Raw genomic sequence first — 6,867 nt, 5'->3', positions numbered from 1 at the left:
ATGTATTTACATATAAAAAATAAAAATAAGGTGCAGATATAAATAGATATAAAAAGAAAAACTATGAGTAAAAACCTAGGGGTGTACCATGAACTTGTGAAGGGATGTCATCTGGCCTGGGAAAGCTTGGAGTCCCTTTGGAGGGCATAAAAAAGCCTTGCCAGATGTTAGGTGTCTGGAAAACCTTGCTCAGCATAATGCCATTAAGACCTGGCCCTGGATAGGTAGAAAAGAATGAATGAATGGACTAATATCTAAAAATGTTCAATTGGATCCTTCCACTTCCCGTCATTGTTACGTTGAAGTTTAGCCCCTTGAACTTAATATCTGACTCCACTGTGATGAAGCAGAGTTCAGAGTTCCAAGCATATCCATTTACAATAAATACTTCAGAAATGCTTCATGCAATCTATTACAAATGCAATGTCTGGAGCGGGCTTGATTATTTGTTAATAAAAACATGGAAAATGATCCTCAGTGTCACTTGCATATTCAAATCAGAGATAAACAAATAGACCGCTTCATCACAGAGTCTTCTCCAAAATCAAAGTCACATGCTGAAGGTAAGAATGAATAATGGAAAAGGAAAACAATCTGTGAAATTAGAAATTGGCAGATCACTAATGGTTTGGCTGTGCTTCTTCTTCATTTGTTTTGTTTCAGGTATTTGCCATTACTAAACAATCTTCAAGGAATAGAAGCATCACTGCTGGTAAGAAATGTTTCCCCATGTGCATCCTCGATCTCAGAATCTAACATTGAACTACAGTGAGTCCTCAGATGATACGTTTGGACACTGTGGTAACCTGGTGGAAGGTATCATCGTTTGGGCTTCTCTCAGTGCACTGTTCTCATTGATTGGATGTCCTGCATGTGGAGCTGTTCTCTGGGAAATTTTGAAAAAACACAGAACAGGAACCTCACTGACCCCTAACAATGTCTTCATGCTCAATCTCACCATTATGGACTTGGTCTTCTTGTTTTTTGTCCCATTCGGGCTGTGCAACTTCTTACTGTGGCACATAAGGTCCATCCAAATGTTAAGCAATTTTCTGTATGCCTTGAACTTGGCTGGACGACCTCTGCTGACAGCCTGTATCTGTCTGGACTGTTACATGGCTGTGGTCCATCCTATCACCTACAGCAAAAAGAAGAGCTTGACTCCCCGGGTGCTCATGGTCGCTGTTGTTTGGACCATCACAGCTGCTCAAGGGATCACGTCCACAGTTGTCGATGAGTTGAACCACAGTGCCTGGGCCATGTTTGTGTATGTCATAGCACTGCCTGTAATTGTCATCTCAGATGTCTCCATCCTCTGGACTCTGAAGAAATCCCGTCAAGCAGGAAAGGCCCTCCACCTGAGGAAGAAGAAGGCTTTCCAGATCATCACAAACAGCATGGTCATGACCATCGTCTCGTACGTCCCCCCTGTGTTGGTATACATTCTTGGTGATCTGATACTAAGTGATGAACAAGAGTATGATTGTTTATTAGCAATACCTATCCTGGTTACCCCAACTGCTGGGAGTGCAATCATGCCACTGCTCTATCTGGGTAATCTAGGGACTTTGAAGAACCTCTGCTGCTCATTGTAACAGTTCATTGTATCAGGACTTGTAATGTAAGGTCCCTAAAAATTACATATAAATTGTTTTTACAAAGCTTTTTTTGCAGTCTTAATGTGGAAAACATCCATTTATCATTAATGGCATGCAATGTAAATGATGTGATTTTTCTGTGTTGTTTTTCCTTAGCAACCACTGGATCTACTAAAAAATAACAGTTACTTCTTGTACTAATATCTTCTATCTAATATCTAAGATAGAAGACATAATATCTAATATCTTCCCCTCATGTTTCTGTAATTGTAAACAGTGTGTTTGTATCATATTCAAATGATCATCATATCAGAGAAAAAATAGGTGCCTTGAGACTGTCAAATAGATGTAATTTTAAAAATATGTTGAGACATTTAAGTACGTTTTGTTTGTTACCATCGTATGTAAAAGATGTTTCTTTATGTCTGCACACCTGCATCGGAACAACTGACATGACAGATGATCTGTCTGCCTTCATCATTTACATTTGTAACACGATCACTTTACATGGGACAACATGGAAATCTAAAGTAGAAAATAATACTTCATGAAATTGTTGATGAACTCGTCAGTAGAAACATTATTTTTTCTCATTTTTATTGGACTTGTATTCACTTCTGTCTGATTAATTAATTAAATATTGTAAACAGCAGCACAGTGTTAAGGCTGAAGAAGTTGTGATGATGTATTGTATGTCACCCGTTTTGTTGACCTTTCTTTGTCAATCAAAAAAAAAAGTCCAGCTGAAAACTTTAAATTGAAAAGGTTGTCTAAAGACAACATGAACCACTTCAAACAGCTGATCAGTAATCATCTGTTCTTGGCAACAAAGTAACTTTGGTTTATCGTAGTCATTCAAAAGATACACTGAGTTCAAAAGCTTTATTGTAAGTACATAATTTAAATACATTCCTCTATTCATTTCAAATTAAATATGCAGATAAATTCAAGCATACAGGTTCTAAAGTAAAATATGTTGTGTTTTAAGACAAGAGATAGTTTGGTTTTAATTTTTATAAAGCAAATTTGCTACACACTTATAATCAATGAACAACAAAGCAGAACAAAAAAGTAAAATAAAACTGGCGGACTGTGATCTAGATATGCTGATGATAAGATCATGTGTCAGAGATAGGCTCATTTAAGAATTCATTTTGAATAATTTTAAAAAATTGACATTTTCAAATATATTTTCAGTTTCTTCAATCTTGTAACTAGGAGAAAGTGGCAAAGAAGGAATAATTAAAACTGGCATCTTCAATAAGTTAAAAAAATTTAAAAAAAAGATGGCATGCTTCAAGATTTCCTGTACCATCCAAGCCTGAAACGATCCAGTTTCCCATGATTATTTAGGTGGAGTAAAGGCATAATGGTGGATCCTAGAGAAGAACAAGTGGTCATTGGAATACCAATAGTACATATGAAGACCTTGTCATTCCTGATCAGGGGCCTCCCAATGGTGATCAGAAATACTGGAGGAAGGTAAGTCAAGACGACCATCACTAGGCTGTTGATGAGGGTCTGAATGGCTCTTTGCTTCTGTGGGTGGATGTTTATTCTGCCAGAGTCTGACCTAACTAGAGTATAAAAGATAAAAGAATCGCAGATTCCAATTATTACAAGAGCTGTTATAAATGGCACAGCCGGAAGCATGGTGTAATATAACCAGTAAAAAATAATATATGAAATCCCATTGGCCACAGTGAGAGTCCAAACAATGCCTGCCATCACAACTCTGGGAGTCAGACTTTTTATCGTGTGGTAGGTGATTGGATGAACCACAGCCAGGTAACAATCCAGACAGATACAAGCCATCAGAAGGGGTCTACCACATGCGTTCAAGGTATACGTGAAATTCCAAAAATGTTCAAACACTCCACTGTGAAAGATGAAATGATTTGCCAATCCAGCTGGAATGAAGGCAAAGAAGACAACATCCATGACGGCGAGGTTCAGCATGAAGAAATCATTTGGGGTGTAGGGTGCTCCTCTCCTGTGAGTCTTAAACATCTCCCAGAGGATGGCAACAGTTGCAGGAAAACCAAAAACAAAGCACAAGATTGCACCAACAGCCCAAAGATATCTTCCCCATTCAATGCCTTCACATATCCCAAAATCAAAGTTTTGTGCAAGAACTCCTGATGTTGCAGAGTTGTTGGGCTTGTGCTCTGAGCGCAAGTATATTTCAGAAAACATTGTTGAGCAGAGCAGTGGACTTAGACCTGAGAGATACAAACATGCAACTTTAGTGCATGAAACAAACACAAATAACATGTTAAAAAACTATACTGTAAAGGAAATATATTCATCTTGGAAGAATCTTACAGTCCTGTCAAAATACTTTCTCCCATAAGGTGTCTTCATTTTTTCAGATTTTTATTTTCACAAGTTGGATGATAGAAATGTCCCCAAAAACATATTGTACCTTCTGTATAGCAGGTGTTGTAGGAATGTTTCTCAGAGGTGCCGTAGTTTCCTGTTGCATTGACAGGGTAAACACCTGTGATTGCTGCATATACCTCAGTCATATATATACCTTGGGGTCGGTTTGACTTTTGCAAATCAAATATTAAGGGAAAAGAGCGGAGGCGAAGAAAGTCTTCCATTGGCTGAGTTGACTGTAGCTCAGTTGGTAGAGTCGTTGCCTCTCAACCAAAAGGTCAAGGGTTCAATCAACATGTTCAATTTGTCAAGACACTTAACCCTGAATTGTCCCCTCTGCTTCGATGGCGGTATATGAATGAGATTAGTGACTTCTGATGGATGACACTACAAAGCATATACTACACACACGACCATCAGTGTGTGAATGGGTAGGTGTGACATGAAGTGTAAAAGTGCGTTGGGTAGTCGGAAAACTAGAAAAGCTCAAGTCCATTTACCATTTGCAAATCAGGGAGAGAGAGTAGGGAATGACATGCGTGAAAGGAGCCACAGGTCGGAAGGACCACAGCCTCCATACATGGGGTGCATGCACTAACCACTGCGCCCCAGTTTAATCTATTTTAACTTCTATACATTAGCCCTGACTTGTAACTGGTAGTTTAAGTATTTAACATTTTTTAAGAATTATCCAGAAAAGTTCTAGATAAGTTCCTCCAGCAATCCTCAGCTGGGTCAGCTGGTTTCCCTCTTACTGTAAGATAAACTGTGGTAAGTTTTAGATTTTAGATTTTAAAACACCCAACTATTCATTCCTAATTTAAAATCAATATTCATGAATGTATACAGAGTCTAAAACACATATCCAATGTCTTATTAGTACAGGTTTTAATAAGGGAATATGTTTTCATCAAAGCAGTGATGTAACACACATATAACATAAGAGAGAAAATTAATAACAGCATACAAGAACTAATATACTTAAATGAACAAAATCCACGACTAATAACAAAAATTGGAACAATGGAAAACATGAAAAGTTACGTAATCAAAAAATTTATATTTACAAGATAACGACCTGAGTCAGTATGAGAACTGAGGGTTATGTTGTTGTTTTTTTTATGTTTGTTTTATTGTTTGTTTTTTTGTTAATTAGTTTATTTGAATCAGGGACAGTGTACAAAATAACATCAGACTCAGAAGAGAAAAGATGCTTTGTAACAGATTTGACTAACTAGCTCATTTCCATCTGTAGTCCGTGTGCAGATGATGGAAATATAGATCAACAAGTCACGTAAGCATGCACACATGAGTGCACACACTAACACACACATTTTACAAGAGCGAAGAACAACAAAGAACAGTATATAGATATTACAACATTATGTACACGTTTCCCGAGTTGTCAAAAAGTTGTAAAGAAACCTAAAAAGCATCTTCAATAAGTAAAAAAAAAAAAAAAGATGGCATGCTTCAAGATTTCCTGCACCACATAAGCCTGAAACGATCTAGTTTCCCATGATTATTTAGGTGGAGTAAAGGCATGATGGTGGAGCCCAAACTGGAAGTGATGGACATTGGAATACCAATAGTACATATGAAGACCTTGTCATTCCTGATCAGGGTCCTCCCAATGGTGATCAGAAATACTGGAGGAAGGTAAGTCAAGACGGCCATCACTAGGCTGTTGATGAGGGTCTGAATGGCTCTTTGCTTCTGTGGGTGGATGTTTTTTCTGCCAGAGTCCGACCTAACTAGAGTATAAAAGATAAAAGAATCGCAGATTCCAATTATTACAAGAGCTGTTATAATTGGAACAATGGGAACAAAGGAGTAATAAAAGGAAAATGAATAAAAAAATAAAATCCCATTAGCTAATGTCAATATCCAAACAATGCCAGTCATCACAACTCTGGGAGTCAGACTTTTTAGCTTGTGGTAGGTTATTGGATGAACCACAGCCAGGTAACAATCTAGACAGGTACAAGCCATCAGAAGGGGTCTACCACATGTGTTCAAGGCATAAATACCATTCCAAATTGATTCAATCGCCGAGTTTTGCAAAATGAAATGATTTAATAATCCAGGTGGAAGCAAGGTCAAGAAGACAACATCCATGACGGAGATGTTCAGTGTTAAAAAATCATTCGGTTTGAAGGGAGTTCCTCTCCTGTGAGTCTTGAACATCTCCCAGAGGATAGCAACAGTCGCAGGAAAACCAAAAACAAAGCACAGACCTGTAAAAATTGCCCAAACAGATCTCCCCACCTCATTGTCGTTACAAATACTAAAATCAAATTCCTTGAAGAATGGCGTGAATGAATTGTTGGAGTGGCGCTTGAAGCGGAGATGTATTTCAAACAACATTGTTTGGCTTGGCAGAGAAGTAGATGAAGACCTGTTAGATATAAAAAAAATACTACTTCAGAGCACAAGAGACACATAAAAAGACAACATACAGTTTTATGGAAAGTATCACACTCTGTATAAACTGGAAATTATTTAAATAGATGTCACATACTGTACCTGTTCTTTAGATTTGGTAGGGATGTTTTATACCGATGTCCTGCTGTGTCTATCCTCAACTGAAGTGTCGAACACCTGTGGGAACAGCCGCATATGTTTGGACGTCGATATCTATTTCAAGATAGTGACAATGACAAATAATATGCTTATGGAAAAGAGCAGACCCACAAATCCCATGACACTATCAAAGGCTCATAAGGATAATCAGCCATGTATTTACACTACACTGTCCACAGCTGACCTTTTGACCTGACAGCAGGGTCTCTGGTTAACATAGATGGAACGTTGAGAGACATAAGTGTGACCGTTAGTTTATTTACACCTGATCCTATGTCGATTCATGTTGTAAAGATAAATGTTT

This window comes from Labrus bergylta, chromosome 21 (assembly GCF_963930695.1).
Source record: "Labrus bergylta chromosome 21, fLabBer1.1, whole genome shotgun sequence".
NCBI classification, from domain to species: Eukaryota; Metazoa; Chordata; class Actinopteri; order Labriformes; family Labridae; genus Labrus; species Labrus bergylta.
Note: the sequence above shows the minus strand (reverse complement) of the source record.